Source organism: Microcaecilia unicolor, chromosome 5, assembly GCF_901765095.1.
Source record: "Microcaecilia unicolor chromosome 5, aMicUni1.1, whole genome shotgun sequence".
NCBI classification, from domain to species: Eukaryota; Metazoa; Chordata; class Amphibia; order Gymnophiona; family Siphonopidae; genus Microcaecilia; species Microcaecilia unicolor.
The window spans coordinates 211,979,885-212,003,211 of record NC_044035.1 but is presented as its reverse complement, the minus strand read 5'-3'; positions in this window follow the sequence as shown (position 1 = coordinate 212,003,211).

Sequence of the window (23,327 nt, the reverse complement as noted above, 5' to 3'; positions counted from 1 at the left end):
AAATGGACTTGGGGAAAATCCAATATTTCTGGGGAGGATCATCTGAGACAGAACCATACATCATGAAAGCTGGAGAGATAGAGACAGAGATAGAGTTCTTGGTAAGCAACCATAAATAGTATTAAGAAAATGTATGATAAAAAGAAGGTATTATTGAGTTGTTAATGTGAGCAATTTGTTACAAAGACTAACCACCTTATAATCGAAAGAGAAAAACGCCCATATTCCAACCTAAATCGGGAGATGGACTTCTTTCTCTTGCGGGCGCCCAAATCGGTATAATCGAAAGCCGATTTTGGGCATCTTCAACTGCACTCCGTCGCAGGAACGAAGAAAGTTGACGGGGGTGTGTCGGAGGCGTGGCGAAGGCGGAACTGGGGCGTGGTTATCGGCAGAGGAGAGATGGGCGTCTTTAGCTGATAATCGGAAAAAAAGGCGTTCTTACCGCAATTTTGGGTCACTTTTTTTGGACCCTTATTTTTCACGAACAAGTCCCAAAAAAGTGCCCCAACTGACCAGATGACCACTGGAGGGAATCGAGGATCACCTGCCCTGACTCCCCCAGTGGTCACTAACCCCCTCCCACCAAAAAACCCCCACTTTAAAAACTTTTTTTGCCAGCCTGTATGCCAGCCTCAAATTCCGTACCCACCTCCATGACAGCAGAATGTGTTCTATCCTCTGACAGCCTTTCCCTGGTTCTGATGTGGGTCTCGGGTGAGTGTGACACCTTTTCTGTTAAGGGCACTGCAGAGTTACATCAGCAATGCATTGTAGTGGGTGTAGGGTATTGGGCTCCGTGATTCCATTAGCTTGTGTTAAATGCTCACGATGTTGGTAGTTGGTAGGCTCTACTCCCATGGTGCTTTTCCCTCTGCTTACTGGGTCAGAGTGTGCCCTGTTTTGTTTCCGGTAGTCCATGAGGTAGTGGCCATTTTTGTACGCCAGTTTTAGATCCTGTTCATGTGTTAGCCACGTTATAGCACTTAGTTCTTACCTTGAATGTTGCTGAAAGAGGGCATTGTACACCATTCTGCCAGCTCGGACCTATTGCTAATCTTAGTACCAGCGAGACTCGTTGCCAGTGGGGCAGAACCTCTGATCTGCAGTTAACTGTGAGTAAACGTGCTTATTCAAATAAAGGACGTTTTCAGCGAGATTAGTCTTCAGGTGTCAACTGGTGTGCCAAGGTTATACAGCAGCAACAAGCCCTGTCCCTGGAGCACTTTTAGTGGGTACTGCAGTGCACTTCAGGCAGGCAGACTCAGGCCCATCCCCCACCCCCACCTGTAACACTTGTGGTCATAAATGGGAGGCCTCTGAAACCCACTGTACCCACATGTAGTTGCCCCTTCACCCCTAAGAGCTATGGCAGTGTTGTACATTTGTCCCTCCCACGACCTAATGGCTTGGATTAGGACGTTTCTGAGCTGGACATTTTTATTTTCCATTATCGCAAAAAAAAACAACAACGCCCAGCTCAGAAAGGACCAAATCCATGGCATTTGGTCTGTCCAAACCGTATTTTCAAAACAAAAGATGGACGCCCATTTTTTTCGAAAATACAGTCTGTCCTGCTTCTTCACGTACCCGTTTTCGGACATAGACGCCCATGGAGATGGGCGTTCGCATTCAATTATGCCCCTCTATGTAAGCAGGATTGAGCTTTGTTCAGACATAAAAGGGTGTGTATCTATGTCGGTGTGTGTTTTGTTACAATAAATAGAATTTGGATATATGTATTGTTGGTCTGGAGTACATTAAGTAAGTGATTTATATAGGAGTTCTCTTGTTCTATTAACATATCCCCTGTATTTAAATAGAGTTAAAATTTAATGCCAAGAAATGTAGAGTGATGCAGTTGGGGTGCAGAAACCTATTCAGTCTATGCCCTGATCGTGACTGAATAGATAGGGATGGGCTTGAGTGTAAATTTTAAGGGGCTTCGATGTTAGCTTCAGAACTTTTAGTACAAGAAGAGTGCTGGGCAGACTTATACGGTCTGTGCCCTGAGAATAAGTACATAATGCCACACTGGGAAAAGACCAAGGGTCCATCGAGCCCAGCATCCTGTCCACGACAGCGGCCAATCCAGGCCAAGGGCACCTGGCAAGCTTCCCAAACGTACAAACATTCTATACATGTTATTCCTGAAATTGTGGATTTTTCCCAAGTCCATTTAGTAGCAGTTTATAGACTTGTCCGTTAGGAAACCGTCTAACCCCTTTTTAAACTCTGCCAAGCTAACCGCCTTCACCACGTTCTCCGGCAACGAATTCCAGAGTTTAATTACGCGTTGGGTGAAGAAACATTTTCTACGATTTGTCTTAAATTTATTACACTGTAGTTTCATCGCATGCCCCCTAGTCCTTCACATCCACCTGTTCCACTCCACTCAGCCGTCTCTTCTCCAAGCTGAAAAGCCCTAGCCTCCTTAGTCTTTCTTCATAGTATAGCATATCAAGTAAAATGATTTTATCTTGTTGGGCAGACTGGATGGACCGTACAAGTCTTTGTCTGCCGTCAATTACTATGTTATCTTTCCACATGTTTTGTGAATGGTGTCGGGTTTTTTTCTTTGAGCCTTTGCTTTCTTTCCAATAGATGGTTAAATGTAGTCTGAAGAGGTCAGACCAGAGGGATTCATCCCATCTGTGGTCTCCTAGTTTGAAATCTTGGTTTGGGGAGAATCTTAATGTTACTAGATCTAAGGATTGGCCTTGTGTGTGGGTTGAAGTTGCTAGTATCGTTTATCGTTTATTTATTCACTATACCATCATAGCATAGCAAATCAGAACAGTTTATATCTTATAATTATTCAGGTACTTGTAGGTAGTGGAGGTCCCAAAGTTGGAGGAATTCTTTGCAGTCTCTGGTGTGGACTTCTCTTTTTTTCTAAGTGTAGGTTGATATTGCCTATCAGTAGTATGTTTAGGTGATGCGTAGAGTTCAGACGAAGTCCATGAATTTGGTCTGGGATCTGTTCATTTTCCCAGTGATCTGTAGACAAGGATGCAGCAAAAGTTGCTCTTGCAGGGTATCGCTGTGGATTCTGAGGGTAATTATTTCCAAATGAGGGGTTATCAACTCTGATATAGATTCCACTTGGAAGAAGAACCTGTACATCAATGCTATTCCCCCTCCTTTTTTCTTTTCTCCGGTCTAGTGCATGATCTTATAGCCTGGTAGGCATAGCTCGTTGATGGTTGGGTCTTCTTTGGAGTGGAGCTAAGATTCAGTAATAAATACCAGTCCTAGATTCTTCTCCTCTATCAAGTTTCTCGACAACAGAATGGCTTCCATTTGGCAATGGAGGAGTGAGGATGGAGGTCCGCGAGCTCCAGCTTTACCTGCTCTAATCTGCACCTGATTCTCCGCTCCAGTGTTCTTTTGCTTTGAGCATACAACTATTATTATTCCATCACTTCCTATACTTGGTCTTGGAGAGATTTCTGAAGCAGGATGGCTGCCAGAGCTGCAAAAAAAGACCAAGAGAAAACCCAGACTTGAGGCGAAAATGGCGAAGAGTGTACCTCTGTCTCCCTCCCCAAGCTCCACATGGGCCGCTGAGATAATTTCAGAGGTGAGAGCAGCCATGGAATCATCTGTGGACAAACAATTCCAGCGTATCTTGGATAAATTAGATAGTATGGAAGCTAATTTTACTAACCTCTCCAAAGATGTGCAGGCACTGCAACACCGTGTGAGCAATGTTGAAAACTCGTTGTAGGCTTTAGAAGATCGTTGCCCTCAAGTGGATACTCGACTCTGCAGCCTAAGCTCGATGAGCTACAAAATCATTCATGAAGGAATAATCTTTGCCTGCCGCAATCGGATTTGCATCTATTCCTGGCGAAGTGGCTGGTAGACACTCTTTCTTTGCCATGTGCTAATGGCCCTTTGCTCATTGGCTGGGTCAGTGGCAGGAGGCCTCAGCATGCCCATGAGTGGTCACTTTAAACTATTTAATTATATTCACAAGGTGGATATCCTCCGGGCGCTGTGGGATGGAAAGCAGTTAATGTGTGAGGACAAAACTATTCTTTTGTTTCCAGGATTACTTGCCAGAGGTCTCTGCAGCATGGAAGATCTTTGCTCCTCTCTGCATTGATTTAGTTAAGAGCCATGTTCGATTCACTTTGGCTTACCCAGCCAAACTGAGAATTTTTATAATGGGGCAACTCATGCATTTACCTCGGTGGCAGAAGCCTCTAAATTTGTGACTAGCCTACCATCTTCTTCTCCTTGTTGAACTTACACAAGGTACTGCTAAGTTGGTTATTCTTGGAAGGGAAACACTAAAGTAGGTAACGACAAAAGTTCCAGTCATCATTATTATTGTTCAAGTTATCTGAGGTGGTAAACGGCATGGAGATTGCTTCGGATTACAGTGATTGCTTACATATATATGTTCTTCATATATGCTTATCACATGGCTCTTTCTGTAAACTTGGTATTTTTGATGTTTTATGAGGCAGCAGGGTCATGATGATTATATTGTTCCAACGTATATACACAGAGATGCTGATTGTGGGAGGGAGCAGAGATTGGAACTATACTTTATGTAATCTTGTATGCAGGGGTGTTACAGCTCACATGTTTAGGACACCAGTGGGTGGTTTGTATTTTTATTAGAATAGGGGGGTGTTCTGGTGGGGTTCAGGGTGTTTTTTCCCCTGCCTCTCAGGATGTCAGGCTCTATATCTTGTGGCAGTCATGGGGTGACTTGGGGCTGGGGGTCGCTTCATGTGGAGGCTTTATTGTTTGCTATAAGTGTGACCTCTTATGAGTCCTTTAAAATTTTCATCTTGGAATGTTAGGGGGGGTGACCTCTCCAATTAAGAGGCAAAATATTTTACAGTTCCTTCATCATCATAAAATTGATGTGGCTTTCTTACATAAAACCCATCTGGCCTCTTTTGAACATCACAAGTTTCGGAAGTGGTGGATGGGTTCCCTGGTTGAATCCCCAGCAGTTCAGAAGAAGACAGGAGTTCTTATCCTGTTCATGAAATCCTTGGACCTGCACATACATTCTGTCATCCAGGAACTTGAGGGCCACTTTGTGGGGGCTCGAGTGACTCTTAATAAGCACCCAATGACTGTGTAATGTGTATGCATCCCAACTCATATGATAAAAGATTTTTCTCTGACTTGATTAATGCTTTATTACCATATGCTGCCCAAGATATTGTTAGAGGGGGGAGGATTTTGATTTGGTGTATGATCCTGTTCAGGACTGCTCCTATCCTTTACCCTCCCCGGGGGTTGCCCCTGTTATATAATACTTTGGATATGGTGGATTCCTTTTCATGCAGGAGAACAAGATTACACGCATCTCTCTAGAGCTCATGCCACATAATTGAGAATTGACTCCTTTTAGTGTCTCGCTCTTTTTTCAAATATTTGTCTGCCTCTGAGATTGGCACATATGGTATCTCAGATCATGCCTTGATATGGGTGACGTTTAACCTGCCAGCTGGGGTTGGAGAGCCATAGCAGTGGTGATTTCTGCTTGAACTGTATTGGGACCCCGCATTTCATACCTTTTGATACATAAATGGAAAGTTATGCTCAATACAATGCAGCCATGTGACACAACCTCTTCTTTATTGGGACATGGCTAAGGCCATGCTCAGAGGGGAAATCATTGCATTTGCAGCCCATCAAAGGGCAATGCGGGACAAAGAAATATTAAGCTTAGAAAAACAGGTGATTCATGAGAGGATAGAGAGGAAACCTCCTGGCATCGCAAACGGATCTTAATATGTTGTTACACCAGAGGGCTGTTAAATATTTAGCATAATTTAAATATCAGTTGTATTTACATAGGAGCAAGAGCAGTAAAATACTGTCCCATTTGATAACAACACGTAGGGGTCCCTCCAAGGTGTTACAGCTAAATGATGCTATGGGGCGTAAGACTTCTTCTGATGAAGTTATTAATGCTATATTCATGCTGGAGTGGCCTAGTGGTTAGAACATAGGTCTTGGCATCCAGTAGGTGCCTGGTTCAAATCCCACTTCCGCTCCTTGTGATCATGGGCAAGTCACTTAACCCTCCATTGCCTCAGGACTGGAAGAGGTATGAGCAAAATCCAAATACGTAGACAATATAAGGTTACCCAGAGTTACTTCCTCTCAGAAGGAGATTTTAAATGCTGCTTTCACAGGGGATGAATCGGCTCTGGCCTTGGAGGGCTGCACTCTTTATAAAGCACCAGGTTCAGATGGCTTTAGAGCTGAGTTTTACATGATCGTGTTAGATTGCATTGGCCCATTATTATTACAGATGTGTACATATACTGTACAGCACCAGGCCTTACTAGATTCACATAACACAGCACAAATCATAGTACCGCCTGGTGAGGATGCTTCCACATTTAGTGGAGGACTCTCAAGAGGGCTTTCTACGGGGCCGGTCGGCAATTAAAAATATATGTAAGATTTTGGCATCCTTGGATTTAGCCCATATTTGAAACACCCTTCTATTCTTGTCAGCTTTGATGCAAAGTCCTTAGATCAGGTTTACTGGTACTTCTTATTTAAGGTGCTACAAACATGGTATTTCAGGGTTATTTTGGAGGCTGTGTGAGTTTTATATTTCATAAGAGTAGCCATACGGGGTCAGACCAATGGTCCATCTAGCCCAGTATCCTATTTTCTAAACAGTGGCCAAGCCAGGTCACAAGTACCTGGCAGAAACCCAAATCGTGGCAACATTCCATACTACAACTCCCAGGGCATGCAGTTCCTTCCCCATGTCTGTCTCAATAGCAGACTATGGACTTTTCCTCCAGGAATTTGTCCAAATCTTTTTCAAATCCAGATATTCTAACCCTGTTACCACATCCTCCATCACAGAGTTCCAGAGCTTAACTATTCGTTGAGTGAAAAAATATTTCCTCCTATTTGTTTTTAAAATATTTCCATCTAACTTCCTCAAGTGTACCCTAGTCTTTGTACTTTCGGAATGAGTAAAAGTCAATTTACTTCTACTTGTTCTACACCACTCAGGATTTTGTAGACCTCAATCATATCTCCCCTCATCTGTCTCTTTTCCAAGCTGAACAGCCCTAACCTCTTTAGCTTTTCCTCATATGAGAGGAGTTCCAACCCCTTCATCATTTTGGTCGCTCTTCTTTGAACCTTTTCTAATTCCGCTATATCTTTTTTTGAGATCTGGTGACCAGAACTAAACGTAATACTCAAGGTGTGGACACACCATGTAGTGATACAAAGGCAATATAGCAGGGGCGTAGCTACGGGTGGGCCTGGCTGGGCCCAGGCCCACCCAATTTCAGCCCAGGCCCGCCCAGCGCCAGCCCCAGCACCCATTGCCGGCCACTGCTGCTTTTCCTGTTGAGCAGCAGGGCTGGCGCTACAAAAAGAAGAAGCGCTAACTAACGGCGCTAAGGACGAAAAATGTTTTTAAAAAAAAGCGCGGCACCGGCAGGCACTGTCTAGGCAGCCTTGAGGCATTGGCTGCTGGCTCGCAGGCTCCTCCCGTCTCCTACGTCACTGCCCCTGCGTCGCTCCAGACTGGAGACTGGAAGGATGGGGAGAGAAAGAAGAGAGCTGCTGGATGGAAAAGGAGAGTAGTGAAAGACTGGAGAATAAGAGGAAGGGGCATGGGGAGAACAAGGGTGAGAAAAAGATGAAAAGCCATAAGTAGATGAAGGAAATTAAAGAATGGATAGTAAGAATGAATTAAATCAGGACAGAGAGAGAGAGAGAGAGGCAGAAAAATATTGAAGAAAGCAAAGAAAAAGGAGAAAAAAATGAGAAATGGCCAGGAAACCGTGGCAGAAGAGTTAAGCGAAAACGAAGGAAAGCAGAATCTAGAGACTGGGAGCGACACAATGAGAAAAAGTAAATGGCCATACAAGAAAGGTAAGAAAATAATTTTATTTTAATTTAGGATAAAGTAATATGGTACCTGTGTTAATGAAGTTTCAGAGACCAATACTTCCTTCCTTAGGTCAGGCGAGGATACCGTAACAGCATTATACTGACCTGAGGCAGGAGGTTTTGGCCTCTGAAAGCTCACTGAAAAGGGTGTTAGGCTATTAAATAAATTTTCTGAAATCTGATGCACTGAAAAGCAGCACTTTACCCTGTGTGACAAATGCATCTGATTAGCGTGACTAAATTTTGCTGGGGGAGGGGGGTAGAGAGAAAATTTTGTGCCCACCCACTTTGGGTTCAGGCCCATTCAAAATTGGCAGTCTGGCTACGCCACTGCAATATAGTATTTTTGGTCTTATCACTATCCCTTTCCTAATAATTCCTAGCATCCTGTTTGCTTTTTTGGCCGCTGCCGCACACTGAGCAGAAGATTTCAGCGTATTATCTACGACACCCAGATCTTTTTCTTGCGTGCTGACCCCCAAGGTGGCCTTGTAGCATCAGGTAACTATGATTTGGATTATTCTTTCCAATGTACATCACCTTGCATTTGTCCACATTAAATTTCATCTGCCATTTGGATGCCCAGTCTTCCAATTCCCTAAAGTCTTCCTAAAATATTTCACAGTCCTCATGTGTTTTAACAACTTTGAATAGTTTTATATCATCTGAAAATTTAATCACCTCACTTATCATTCTGATTTCCATATCATTTATAAATATATTAAATAGCACCGGTCCCAGTACAGATCCCTGCGGCACTCCACTGTTCACCCTCCTCAAGTGAGAGAAATGACCATTTAAACCCTACCCTCTGTTTTCTTTCCAATAACCAATTCCTAATCCACACCAGAACCTTGCCTCCTATCCCATGACTCTTTAATTTTCTCAGGAGTCTCTCATGAGAAACATTATTAAAAGCTTTCTGAAACTCTAGATACACTACAACTAGCTCACCTTTGCCCACGTTTATTTATGCTTTCAAAGAAATGAAGCAAATTGGTGAGGGAAGACTTCCCTTGGCTGAACCCATGCTGACTCTGTCCCATTAAACCATGTTTCTCTATGTGTTCTGCAATTTTATTCTTTATAATAGTTTACACTATTTTGCCAGCACTGACATCAGGCTTACCAGTCTTTAATTTTCCGGATCGCCCTTAGAACCCTTTTTAAAAGTCGGTGTCACATTGGGCACCCTCCAATCTTCAGGTACTATGAACGATTTTAATGACAGGTTACATATTACTAACAGCAGATCAGCAATTTCATGCTTGAGTTCTTTGAGCATCCTTGCAGGTATTCCATCCGAGGTGATTTACTCTTTAATTTATCAATTTGGCTCAGTACATCTTCCAGGTTCACCATGATTTCTTTCAGTTCCTCCGCATCATCACCCTTGAAAACTATTTTCAGTACAGATAGATCTCTTATATCTTCTTCCATAAAGACAGAAGAAAAGAATTCATTCAGTTTCTCTGCTATGGCCTTGTCCTCACTGAGCGCCCCTTTTGCTCCTTCATGATCTAATGGTCCCGTGGATTCCCTCACAGGCTTTTTCCTTCTGATGTACCTGAAAAAGTTGTTGCTGTGAGTTTTAGCCTCTGTGGCAAGTTTCTCTTCATATTCTGTTTTAGCCTTTTTTATTAATGCTTTGCATCTCACTTGCCAGTGCTTATGTTGCTGCTTATTTTCTTCATTTGGGTCCTTTTTCCATTCTTTGAAGGGCAGTCTTTTGGCTGTAATGGCCTCTTTTACTTCACCTTTTAACAATGCTGGCTGTCATTTTCTCTTCTTTCCACATTTGCAAATACATGGAATGCATCTGGTCTGGGCTTCCAAGATGGTATTTTTGAATAATGTCCATGGCTGATTTACAGGCTTATTTTCGAAAGGGAAGGACGCCCATCTTCCGACAAAAATCGGGAGATGGGCGTCCTCCCGAGGTCACCAAATCGGCATAATCGAAAGCCAATTTTTTTGCGTCCTTAACTGCTTTCCGTCGCGGGGACGACCAAAGTTCACGGGGGTGTATCGGCAATGTACCGAAGGCGGGATGGGGGTGTGGTTAAGAGATGGGCATCCTCAGCCGATAATGGAAAAAAGAAGGGCGTCCCTCATGAGCATTTGGTCGACTTTATTTGGTCCCTTTTTTTTCACGACCAAGCCTCAAAAAGGTGCCCTAACTGACCAGATGACCACTGGAGGGAATCGGGGATGACCTCCCCTTACTCCCCCAATGGTCAACAACCCCCTCCCACCCAAAAAATTAAAAAACATTTTTTCCAGCCTCTATGCCAGCCTCAAATGTCATACCCAGCTCCATCATAGCAGTATGCAAGTCCCTGGAGCAGTTTTTAGTGGGTGCAGTGCACTTCAGGCAGGCAGACCCAGGCCCATCCCCCCCCCCCACCTGTTACACTTGTGGCGGAAAATGTGAGCCCTCCAAGACCCACCCGAAACCCACTGTACCCACAATTAGGTGCCCCCTTCATCCCTAAGGGCTATGGTAGTGGTGTACAGTTGTGGGTAGTGGGTTTTAGGAGGGGTTGGGGGGGGCTCAGCACCCAAGGTAAGGGAGCTATGCATCTGGGAGCAATTTGTGAAGTCCACTGCAGTACCCTCTAGGGTGCCCGGTTGGTGTCCTGGCATGTGAGGGGGACCCGTGTACTACGAATGCTGGCTCCTCCCACGACCAAATGGCTTGGATTTGGTCATTTTTGAGATGGGCGTCCTCGGTTTCGATTATGGCAGAAAACTGGAGATGACCATCTCTAAGGTCGACCATCTCAAAATTTAGGTTGACCATCTCTAAGGTCGACCTAAATGTTGAGATTTGGGCGTCTCAACACTAAAAACAAAATAGTGCAGCAAAACTAGTGTCCAAATACGGTAAATCTATACAAAACAGAAGAATGACACTAGAGAGGACTAATCCGCTAATGTGTAATTTTTTTGAAAGGAAGAGAATCCCTCAGAAACCTCTCAGACTCGAAGTCTTAGGTTAACAACGGATATATTGTGCTGTTGATCATAGGGATTCATAAAACCTTCCTCTTTTTTATATCAATTTAATAAGGTGCTCAATGCTGTGATTAATAATTAGCATTTAAAGACTTGAATCTTGACTATACAATCTAAAAGAAGAGCGCCAATAAATATGAAGCAACACTTAGCTTAAGTCCAATGGCGCCACCGTTTCACTTTCTCGTGGCTTCCTCAGGGACTTGTGTTGCAGATATTGGTTCGATTTTCTAGAAAGATAAGATTCAGTCAGCTTACAAATACATTCTTTAAAGGCGGGTAAACTTTTAAACCTCCGGTATACTAACTTTCAGGTTACAATCTTCAAAAGAAAATGGCACTGACGCGTCACACGCCACATCTGTTCTATAAATAGATCATTTGAATCAGCTGTTTTCAAAAATGGCTACGTGCTGGGGGTGTGGTATTTGAGATTGACACATGATTTAATAAAACACATGTCAATCAATTTTATTGTTCAAACCAAAAGGTTCTAATGATTTAAGCATATGAGTCCATTTTGCTTCCCTTCTTTGTAGCATTAATTTCCTATTGCCCCCTCTTATGTTTCCATGTATCCTGTCCAAAATACAACATCTCAGTTCTTCAAATTTGTGTTTATGAGTGATGCAATATTCTACCAAATTTCTACTTTGATATTTCCTCTTGTGATGTTTCATCTATGCTCTAACATCCTTGTTTTAAAAGCTCTAGTCGTCATGCCAACATATAGTTTCTGGCACGGGTATCTGATGAAATAAACCACATAATCAGTCCTGCAATTAGTTTAATTTATCAAGGGATATTCTCGGCCATTCAGGCCATCTTTGAATATTTTCGTTTCCATACTGACTCTGCATATTTGGCAGGTGCCACATTTAAAATGGCCAGTTATTTTCTTACGTATGGTTTTGTCTGTTGGAAGCATTGCTGGGCTAAGTTCTTCTTTTAAGTTTTTGCCTCTAGCATATGCAATACGTAGATTGGTATTTTTAAATGTGGGATTTGTTTGTACAATTTCCCAGCGTTTTCTTATAATCTTCAAGATCTTGAGGCTCACAGATGTAAACTTCATAACCATTATACATAGGTTTTCTTTTGTTTCTTTCTGGCAAGCGCCTGACAACAATAGATCCCTATTGTTGTATTTTGCTCTTTTATATGCTCTCTTGATGGTCCGATTAGAGTACCCTCGTTCAATAAGGTTTTTAGAAAGTTTCTTTGCTAGCTGTTTGTATGTGGTGTTTTCAGAACAAATTCTTTTTATTCTTAGCATCTGTGATAACTGAAGACTGTTTTTTAATGGCGTTGGATGGCAACTTGTACCATGTAAGAATGTATTTCTGTTGATTGGTTTTTCATGTACCCTAGTGAGTAACTTTTCGTTTTTCACACTGATTTCAACGTCAAGATAATGAACAGTTGTACTTGAGTATTCATGTGTGAATTGTATGTTTTCATCACAACTGTTTAACCATTTAATGAAGTTCGTTAACTCATTGATGGAGCCCTTCCAAAGCATAAAAATATCATCAATATATCTCCACCATTTTTTGATCTTATTGATGAATGGAGAATTTTTGATCCATTGTTCTTCAAATGAACTCATGAATAAATTCGCGATGGAGGGTGCGAATGTTGCCCCCACCGCGACACCACTGATCTGTAAGTAATAGATGTTATTGAAAAGAAAAAAGTTTTCTTTAATGGCTAGTCTTGTCAACTGCATTAGGAACTGAGAGGGTACAAAGTGTGATCTTTCTCTGGAATCCCAAACTTCTCTGATCACTTCAAGTGCTTCGTCTTGGGAGGAGCCACGTGACATGATGAGCTGAGCAGACGTGCTTTGCCTCAGCTCCTGAGCCCTCACTCCATAATCGCTCGAAAGACTGCAAAACGCGAGTAGAAAGAGGAAATTTGATCTCTATATATCTTTAAGGACAAATATCTTAAACAGTACCCAACTGGAATGGCGTTGCGTACTGGGAAAAAGGGAAAAGAAAAGAGTAAAACGATCGCAACAGAATCCAAGATGGCTGACGACCCGCTCTCGGCGAACCAAATATTTACAGCGGCGCAGCTTGAACAACTAATGCTTGCAGTAGCAAATGCTTGGCAGCCTAAGTGGGACGCTTTGGATCAAAAATTGGACTCTTATCAAACGAAACTGGAAGGTTTAGGGACCCGAACGGAGGATTTGGAGACCAGGGTATCTGCCCTGGAAGATGACTCACAAGGCTATAGTTCAGACCTGCGGGAGGTTAAAAGGCAGCTCCAGGAACACATGGACAAATTAGAGGACCTTGAAAACCGCTCCCACAGAAACAATGTGCGCATCGTGGGCATTTCAGAAAAGGTACCTGACAAAAATTTAGTAGACTGGCTCACGGAGTGGTTATCTAAGGAGCTGGCCTTGTCGGATTCCTTCGGGCCCCTGGTAATTGAACGAGTGCACCGCGTGGGCCGTAGCAGGGAAAACCAGGAACGGCCGCGAGTGGTGGTTGCGCGGCTGCTCAATTACCGGCACAAAATGGAAGTGCTGCAGGGGTTTAAGATTCGCAGAGGAGAATTGAAATATGAAGGCCGGCAAGTCCTGATATTTCAGAACTACTCAACTGGCGTCCAAGAGCAGCGACTCAAATTTCATCCTTTATGCTCTACATTGGTCCAAAAACAAATCCGTTTTGTTCTACAGTATCCAGCTGCACTAAAAGTGCAGGTACATGGACAGTGGAGAGTATTTAAGTCACTGGAAGATGCAAAAGTTGGGCTTCGTGACCAAGGCATCCTGGAAGGAGACTGAGGACAATGGTAAACTCTATTGGAGATTAGGTTTCAAAAATGTTTATTTGTAGCAGTAATAGCCGTAAAAATGTTTCAAGTATATTGGAGTTGGGGGCTCTCAACACGTTAGGTGCTCTTTTGCCAATTCCCGGTTTAGGTCTGGGAACCTGGCTAACGGGTTAGCTTTGAGGGGGGGGGGGGGGGAATAAGGAGGTTAGGGGTAGAGGGTTTATAGTTAATGAAGGAACACTGGGTTGTCGTGGGATTTGGGTCATGCTTCGACAGAGTTGGGGGCAGTATTTAGCTGAATTAAGGGGTTTTTTTTCTGGAGTTTTGCTTAGAGAGTGAGGTCCCGGAGCTGGGGGGACTCGCAGCATTCTGGGTATCTGTGGCCACTGGGAGCGGGAGGTTTCAGGGATGACCACTAGAATTGTATCTTGGAACGTAGGTGGTGTCAGCTCCCCAATTAAAAGATCTAAGATCCTTTCAGCTCTTAAGCGACACAGAGCTGACATTGCATGTTTGCAGGAAACACACCTCACAGACCTACAGCACTCCAAGCTGCAAAAATATTGGGTGGGTGAGGTGTATGCGGCGTCATCCCAGAGTCGCAAAGGAGGGGTGGCGGTGCTGTTCCGAAAGGGACTCCCATATAAAGCAACTGTAATTGATAAAGGGGCCCAGGGGGATCATATATTGTTAAAAGTATGGTTGTCTGGTAGAGTCATTTTGCTCTTGGTCCTCTATGGGTCTAACAACCACAATGCGTCCTTCCTCACCAATCTAGCAGGGAAATGCTTGCAGAGTAGTGGTGGAGATTTGATTGTAGTGGGAGACTTCAATGCAGTCTTGGACCCTCGGCAGGATTGCTCTAGTGCAACAGATTCTCAGTACAGAGGAACGCGGGCCAGAGAATTTCAGACATTCAATAGGACCCTCGGCCTGGTAGACCCGTAGCGGATATACCATCCTGGAGAGAAAGATTATACGCACAGGTCGGGGGCCCATGGCACATTTGCCCGGATTGACTATATTCTGCTTGCCCGCTCCTTATTCCATCTAGTGGCAACAGTGTCCATAGGCCCAGAGGAAGTGGCGGACCATGCTATGGTGTGGTTAGATCTTGTTAACACTACAGATGCTAAGGGAGGTAGAGGGTGGAGATACCAAGCGGGCCTCTATCAAGATTCACATCTACGGGCGCATGTGCAGCAATGCTGGGAACACTATATAGAATGTAATAATTGGCATGCTGTTCATCAGCCCAAGTTGTTCTGGATGGCCTCGAAGGCGGTCCTTCGAGGTGCCATTATAGCCTATTGTAGCATGAAAAATAAGAAGGCGGCTGCAGGCATCCTGAACTTTGAGCGCCAGTTGCAAAAGACAAAGAGAATACATCTTCACCACCCCACGCCAGTTACCCTAGAGAAACTAAAAGCCACTCAGGTGGCGTTAAACAGTCTTTTGCATGAAAATGAGATGAGGTCCGCCCTGTTCTACAAATATAAGTTACAAAGGTATGGTAACCGGGCGGGCAGAATGTTAGGGCAGCTGATTAAAAATTCGGGAACCCCAAGGACAGTGACTGCATTGAGAGATGCAAAAGGGAACTTAGTTTAAATCTGTTTATTGATGTATTATATGAAACATATATACATAATGTCCAGCAGATAACCTTACTAATACAACAGACAACTTGTAATCCGTCCACAAACATCAAATCATTTTCTTCTTTTATCCCTAGACACCCCCTCCTCCCAACCTCCCTTCCTTGTAGTTTAAAGTTCAACAGTTTTTATTAATGACACTTCAAAGAAAACACCATTAACCTGGTGCATATACAGAGATTCAGAGTATATAAACAAACTCTTTTTTAACCGTATGATACAACTCGTTATCAAACTTTTAACATATTATTTCTACCCCTCCCCCCCTCTAAGTGTTGGTCAACATGTGCATGCTTTGACTTTCCATGTTGAACTAGCTCCCTCCCGTTCCGGAGGAGGTCCTGGGTCCTATACTCTGATGACCCCCTCCCCCGTTCTGGAAGGTAATACTCTTATTATGCCGACTTAGTCTACTATACCAAGCTACCAAGTGTTATGATTTGTTCTGTTTACCATGTTTGTTCTTTAGGCATAGCTTCTAATCCGCCTTAACCGCTCTCCCATACACTTTGAAATTTAATAACCCCACCTGCTCCTTTTGCCCACCCACTCCCCCCAACCTGATATTCAAAGAAAGAAAGAAAGGAATTAAAAAAAAAACACAGGATATGGCCGCTTCATAGTCGGTTCAGAATAAAACTTCTCGCCCTGGGCGCCAGGGACTGGATATAAGGTTCCCAGATCCTCAGGAATGCCTTCTTTCCTTTAGGGGAGGATCCCACCTCTCTCCTCTCCATCATCAGCAGTTCATATAAACTATTTCTCCAATGCCAATACTCCGGCGGTTCAGAATGTACCCAAGCCTGCAAAATCAGTTTCTTACCTACTAAACTGGCTTTCCTGATGAACTGCCGGGCTCCCCCCGTGTGCAAAACAAAGAACTCATACTGATCTAAAAGGAGACCCTGCGGAGTAAGCGGAATCTTGCTCTTTAGTATCAACTCTAGAAATCCCACAATTTGCCTCCAATAGTTCTGGATCTTATGACATTCCCAAAGGTAGTGATATAATGTGCCTTCCCTCTGCCCACACTTAGAGCATAAAGGATCAATTCCTCCTCCAAATTTGGATACTTGATACTTTGACATGTATGCCCTATATAAAATCCTGTATTGACATTCCCTCATGGCAGCGTTTCTCGATAGGGTAGGAATCCTAGTCGATAACTTCTGAAAGTCTAGCTTCAGGTTTGGACGCTTTAGATCATGAGCTCATTTCCCTAAAATATGGTCTGTATCTCTACCCCTGCTCATCTCCCCCAACGCTTTTTGTAATCCAGAAACCGATAAACGCCCCCCTCGCATGGAACTAAAGAATGCCCTTATTTGGCGCCCATGTCCACTATTCAATTTCCCTTGCTCTAAAGATCTGACATAATGTGCTATCTGATAATACGCAAATTGATGATTTTGAGTAATACCTACCCCCAGAGCTCCAAGCTCCAATAATCGTCCCTTAGAATCTAGTACATGTTCTAGTCTGGTGATCCCCATCGTTGCCCACCTACAAAGCACTTTATTCTCCGTACCTGGTGAAAACTGTGGGTTGCCCTGCAAAGGCAGAAGATCTGTTACGTCCGCCGCTAGCCCCCAGATCTCATTTAACTCTCTCCACATTTGTCTCAGAGGTCTTACCAATATGCTATTGCTTACCCATGACGGGAGTTGTCGGCTCGGGCATTGTAACATGAAATATAAGTGGTATGGTTTGAAACATTCCTGCTCCAAGCTACGGGGGGTGTAGTCTTGCCTATCTAATAACCAATCACCCAGGTGCCGGAGTAGACTAGCCTGATTGTAGCGGCGGAGGTTTGGTAATCCAATGCCTCCCTCTCTCCATGACCCCATCATTAACTTCAAAGGGAGTTTTGGCTTTGACCCTCTCCAAATAAATTTCCTGACATATTTAAAGATTTGATTTATATCTTTAGCCCGTAATCGTATAGGGAGTACCTGAAATAAGTATAACCATCGTGGAAATTCCACCATACGAAACAGATGTACTCTCCCATGCAGATTAAGTGGCAGGGCTCCCCATCCGTCTAATCGGTCCTTCAAAGCTGCAATCCTATTACCGATATTCATCAGATGTATTTCCGATGTTTTTTTGGGAATCTGTACTCCTAAGTATTGGAGTGACTCTGATGCCCATCGTAGTGGGAACTCTGCTCCCCACATCTGCCTCACGCTATTGTCTGTGGCTAGCGCTAATGATTTTGAATAGTTTATTTTAAAACCGGCGAAATCCCCATATTCCCTAAAAAGTTCTAATAAGGCTTCCAACGAACTTTTTGGTTGCGTTAGATGGACCAATAAATCATCTGCAAAAGCAGAAATCTTAAACCCTTCAGGTCCCCAATTTACCCCCTCTATTTCTGGGTGGTCCATAATTTACCTGATCAATAGGTCTAAGACCAAGATGAATAGTAGGGGCGAGAGAGGACATCCCTGTCTCGTACCCCTCCTGATCGGGAATAAAGGTGACTGTTCCCCGTTGATCCATAAATTTGCCTGAGGGTTTACATATAGTGCTCCTATCGCATCCTGGAAAGCCCCTTCAATGCCCATCTTTGTCAGTACCGTAAATAGAAAGCCCCACACCACCCTATCAAAGGCCTTCTCTGCGTCAAAACTGACAACCAGAGAAGGCCTTTTCTGTCTTTCCACTGTCTCCAAGGATGCCAACAGAGCCCTCACATTCTTTGCCACTGCTCTCCCTTGCACAAACCCAGCTTGAGGGGGTGCTATTAACCAAGGCAAAAGCTTTGCCAGTCGGTTAGCCAGGATCTTCGCATATAATTTAAGATCACTATTTAATAGGGAGATTGGTCTGTAGGAACTTACTTCAGTGTCTTCCTTTCCAGGCTTTCGTAATAATATAATTTTTGCTATGTTAAGGGAGTCTGGCATTGTCCCAGTTGAGATCATGTGGTTATATAAATCCAACAGAGAAGGTGTGACCTGCTCTTGTAAGATCTTATAGAATGCTATACTGAATCCGTCTGACCCTGGCGCCTTATGCAAGTCACTTTGCTGTAGGGCCAGCATCAATTCCCCTTCCTCAATAGGATTGTTCAGAGTCTCCCTTTGCTCCTCAGTGATCTTGGGCAAATTTTGGTTTATTAAATATAGGTTACTGTCTTCTACAATATCAGTAGGTTTTGCATACAGGGCCATAAAAAATTCCCTAAATCTCCCTATATCATCTCCGGTTTCCCTTATGAGATTCCCTCCTCCATCCTTCACTTGTAGGATCCTTGAGGGCCCTTTCTTCCCTTGCACTAACCTGCCCAATAGGGCGCCTGCTTTATTTCCATATTGAAATAGTTGGTATTTATAATACATTTGCGTTTTTTGTGCTCTTTGATGAAGGAGCTCGTTTTGGTTTTTCTGAGTTATGAGCAACTCCTTCTTATTCTCGTCCGTTACTTCCTCCCCTAATCTCTTCCTTCTCACCCGAGCCTCTCTTTCCAAGCGTAGGATCTCTTTGTCCCTCATTCTCCTAGCTCTAGCTCTGTAGGCTATCACCTCCCCCTCATTACTGCTTTGGCTGTTTCCCAGTATAGTACCACCTCATGTCTGTGACCTCCGTTAAATTGCTGGAATTCCTGCCATTTTTCACTGATAAAGGACTTAAAATTTGGGTCTCTATACAGTTCAAACGGGAATCTCCACCCTCCCTTCCCAAGCCCTCTTCCAGTAACCTGTAGTTCAAACCATACCATCGCATGGTCCGAGATCTCGCATGGACCTATCTCTGCTTTTGGCACTTGGGAAAACAGTGCTGGGGATATGAGAAAATAATCTATATGGGATTGAGTCAAGTGCGCTCTGGAGGTATGCGTGTAGTCCCTCTGCGAAGGATGCAATATTCTCCACACATCTATCAGGTTGAGGGCTGAGCAGAGGAAAGGCACACCTCTTGATTGAAATCTATGCTGTGGACCCAATTTGCCACATCTATCTATCTCAGGATCTATCACCATATTGAAATCCCCTCCGAGTATAACATTGCCCCCCTGGTAGGAGCCCAGCAGTTCCAATAATTTGTTGTAGAATTTCTTGTCATACACATTGGGTGCATATATATTGCACAGAATATATGAAGATGTGCCTATTTCTACTTCCATTATCACTATTCTGCCTCCCTCATCTCGTTTTATTGTTTTAGTTCGCATCTGCAGGCCCCTCCGAATTAATATCAACACTCCTCCTTTTTTTTCCCTGTGCTGGCGAGCCTACTGCCAATTCCACCCAACCCTTCTGAAATTTACTGTGCTCGTTATTGGAGAGATGGGTCTCCTGGAGGAATGCTATGTCAGCTTTGTGTCTCTGCAAAGCCTGCAGTACTTTAGTACGTTTCACAGGCGAGGAGATCCCCCCCACATTCCAGGATATCAACCTAATTGAGTTCAGCCTCTTGTTTTATAACCATAACAGTGTCTGATAACTTTCGCATTCTGAAGAGCGCCCCCCAGCCCCTGGGCACCCTCCTTTCTTTGATCTGCAGTTGAGAGCCATATGAAACTATCCAAACCAACAGGAAAGAAATAAAGAGAAAGAAGAAAGAGAAAAAAAAAAAAAAAACCCTTGCTCCCATAACTCCTTTCCACAGTTCCCCTTCCCCCCTCCCCTCCCTTCTCCTTTCCCCCCTCCCCTCCCTTCTCCTTTCCCCCCTCCCACCACCTTCCCACCCAATTTCAGCCCAGGCCCGCCCAGCGCCAGCCCCAGCACCCATTGCCGGCCACTGCTGCTTTTCCTGTTGAGCAGCAGGGCCGGCGCTACAAAAAAGAAGAAGCGCTAACGGCGCTAAGGACGAGAAATGTTAAAAAAAAAAAAAGCGCGGCACCAGCAGGCACTGTCTCGGCAGCCTTAAGGCATTGGCTGCTGAGGCATTGGCTGCTGGCTCGCAGGCTCCTCCCGGGAGGAGCCTGCGAGCCAGCAGCCAATGCCTCAAGGCTGCCGAGACAGTGCCTGCCGGTGCCGCGCTTTTTTTTTTTTTTTAACATTTCTCGTCCTTAGCGCCGTTAGCGCTTCTTCTTTTTTGTAGCGCCGGCCCTGCTGCTCAACAGGAAAAGCAGCAGTGGCCGGCAATGGGGGCTGGCGCTGGCATGCAGGGCGGGCCTCGTCGAAGAAAAGAGGGAAAACATGGAAGGATGGGGAGAAAAAGAGGGAAAGCAGATGGAAGGATGGGGAGAAAAGAGGGAAAACAGATGGAAGGATGGCAGAGAATGAGGGAAAACATGGAAGGATGGGGAGAAAGAGGGAAACATGGAAGGATGGAGAGAATGAGGGGAAACATGGAAGGATGGGGAGAAAGAGGGAAAACTTGGAAGGATGGGGAGAAAAGAGGGAAAACAGATGCAAGGATGGCAGAGAATGAGGGAAAACATGGAAGGATGGGGAGAAAGAGGGAAAACTTGGAAGGATGGGGAGAAAAGAGGGAAAACAGATGGAAGGATGGCAGAGAATGAGGGAAAACATGGAAGGATGGGGAGAAAGAGGGAAAACATGGAAGGATGGGGAGAAAAGATAGAAAACAGATGGAAGGATGGGGAGAGAAAGAGGGAAAACGGATGGATGGGGAGAGAGACTCTGGATGGAAGGATGGGGAGAGAAAGGGGAGAGACTGGAAGGATGCAGAGAAAGGTGAGAGACTGGAAGGATGTGGAGAGAGAAGGGACACTGAACAGAAAAGGGTAGAGTGATACAGAGACACTGGTTAGAAAGAGGGAGAGAGACATTAGATGGAAGGATCAGGAGAGAGGATAGATGGATGGAAGGATGGGGAGAGAAAGAGGGAAGACGCTGGATGGAAGAGTAGGGAGAAAGAGGTGACACTGGACGGAAGGATGCAGAAAGAAAGAGGGGAGACTACTGGAAGGATGGGGAGAGAGAGGGGAGACTGGAAGGATGGGGAGAGAAAGAAGAGAGCTGCTGGATGGAAAAGGAGGGTAGTGAAAGACTGGAGAATAAGAGGAAGGGGCATGGGGAGAACAAGGGTGAGAAAAAGATGAAAAGCCATAAGTAGATGAAGGAAATTAAAGAATGGATAGTAAGAATGAATTAAATCAGGACAGAGAGAGAGAGGCAGAAAAATATTGAAGAAAGCAAAGAAAAGGGAGAGAAAAATGAGAAATGGCCAGGAAACCGTGGCAGAAGAGTTAAGCGAAAACGAAGGAAAGCAGAATCTAGAGACTGGGAGCGACACAATGAGAAAAAGTAAATGGCCATACAAGAAAGGTAAAGAAAATAATTTTATTTTTAATTTAGGATAAAGTAATATGGTACCTGTGTTAATGAAGTTTCAGAGACCAATACTTCCTTCCTTAGGTCAGGCGAGGATATCGTAACAGCATTATACTGACCTGAGGCAGGAGGTTTTGGCCTCTGAAAGCTCACTGAAAAGGGTTTTAGGCTATTAAATAAATTTTCTGAAATCTGATGCACTGAAAAGCAGCACTTTACCCTGTGTGACAAATGCATCTGATTAGCGTGACTAAATTTTGCTGGGGGAGGGGGGTAGAGAGAAAATTTTGTGCCCACCCACTTTGGGTTCAGGCCCATCCAAAATTGGCAGTCTGGCTACGCCACTGGTTCTCGCTAGAGAACGAGTCACGCCCCCCCCCCTTTTCCCCCCCAGCGCTGACCTCCAGATTTTTATGTTTCACCCCTTGTTAATTATGAACTTCTAACTTTTATACAGTCCTGCTTCCTAGTATATATAGTATTGGCCTTAAGTTTACATCTGTTATACTTAAACTTAGACACAGCCTTTGATACAGGAAACTTTAGTGTAGATCCCTCCATGGGCCGAGAAAATACCTGCATTTATTCAAGAATTCTACATTTCTGTACAGTCCTTACTTTACAGTCCTGCCAGCATTGTATGTGTTCAATGTCCCCTCTATCTTCCTCTGCTTTCATGTCTCTTTGCTTTCTCTGGGCTTACTCCAACCAAGCCTTTATCACCTCCTTATCACTGATCTCCTGGGCTGCTGTTCCTTGTGGCCTCGCTCCCTTCCCCCGGTCTCTGCTCCATTTTATTAGCAAAGTGCAAGGCCTCCACATGTGAGCTGAAGAAGTGTTGTTTGCCCTTGTACTGAATTCTTAGTTTGGCAGGAAACATCAGAGCGAAGTTCGCTCTTTTTTCATACAGGTTCTTGCACACTTCTACAAATTGCCTGCGCTGGGCTGCCACTGCAGTTGAAAAGTCTTGAAAACAAAGGACAGTGCGGGCCTCATACTGCACCTTGCCTCTCGCTCTCCATGCTCGCAATATTTCTTGCTTGTGGGTGTAGTTGAGAATTTTACATATTATCACACGAGGTCTTTCTAAGGCTTGTCCAGCACGGCCCAACCGGTGTGCTCGCTCGATTTTTAACTCCTTCTCCAACCCAGGTAAATTTAGTGTCTTAGGCAGCCATGTTTCAAGGAAGTCCCGCAGCTCTACCTCGCGTATTGACTCCGGGAGCCCCACCAGCCTTAGATTATTCCGGCGTGATCTGTTTTCAAGATCTTCTATTTTAGCTTCCAGTTTGTTCAAGTGCTCCTTCATTTGTTCTTGCTTACTATCGCTTTGCTGGCACTGATCTTCCACGTCCGACAGTCTCTGCTGAAACCCAGTCAAATCTGTGCGTAAGCTTTCTAATTTGCCATCCATTTGCACTATTTGATCTGAGATTTTCTGTAATTTTTTGTCGACGGATGCCTCCAACAAAGTGGAGACCTCCGCGGCTTTCTCTGCTGCCCAGGCGGAACTCATCGATTCGCTTGACGCGCCAATCTCCGCCATTTTGTTTTTGCCCGTGCGGCTCCATGCGCTGTCTTTCCGGCTGATTTTTGTGGCCATTCCAACCCGAATCACAGCTCGCCAGCCGTTGCTCACACCGGGGGAGTTTCCCGTGCCTTTCCAGCTCAATTTTGTGGGTTCTCTGCAGATGCGTGC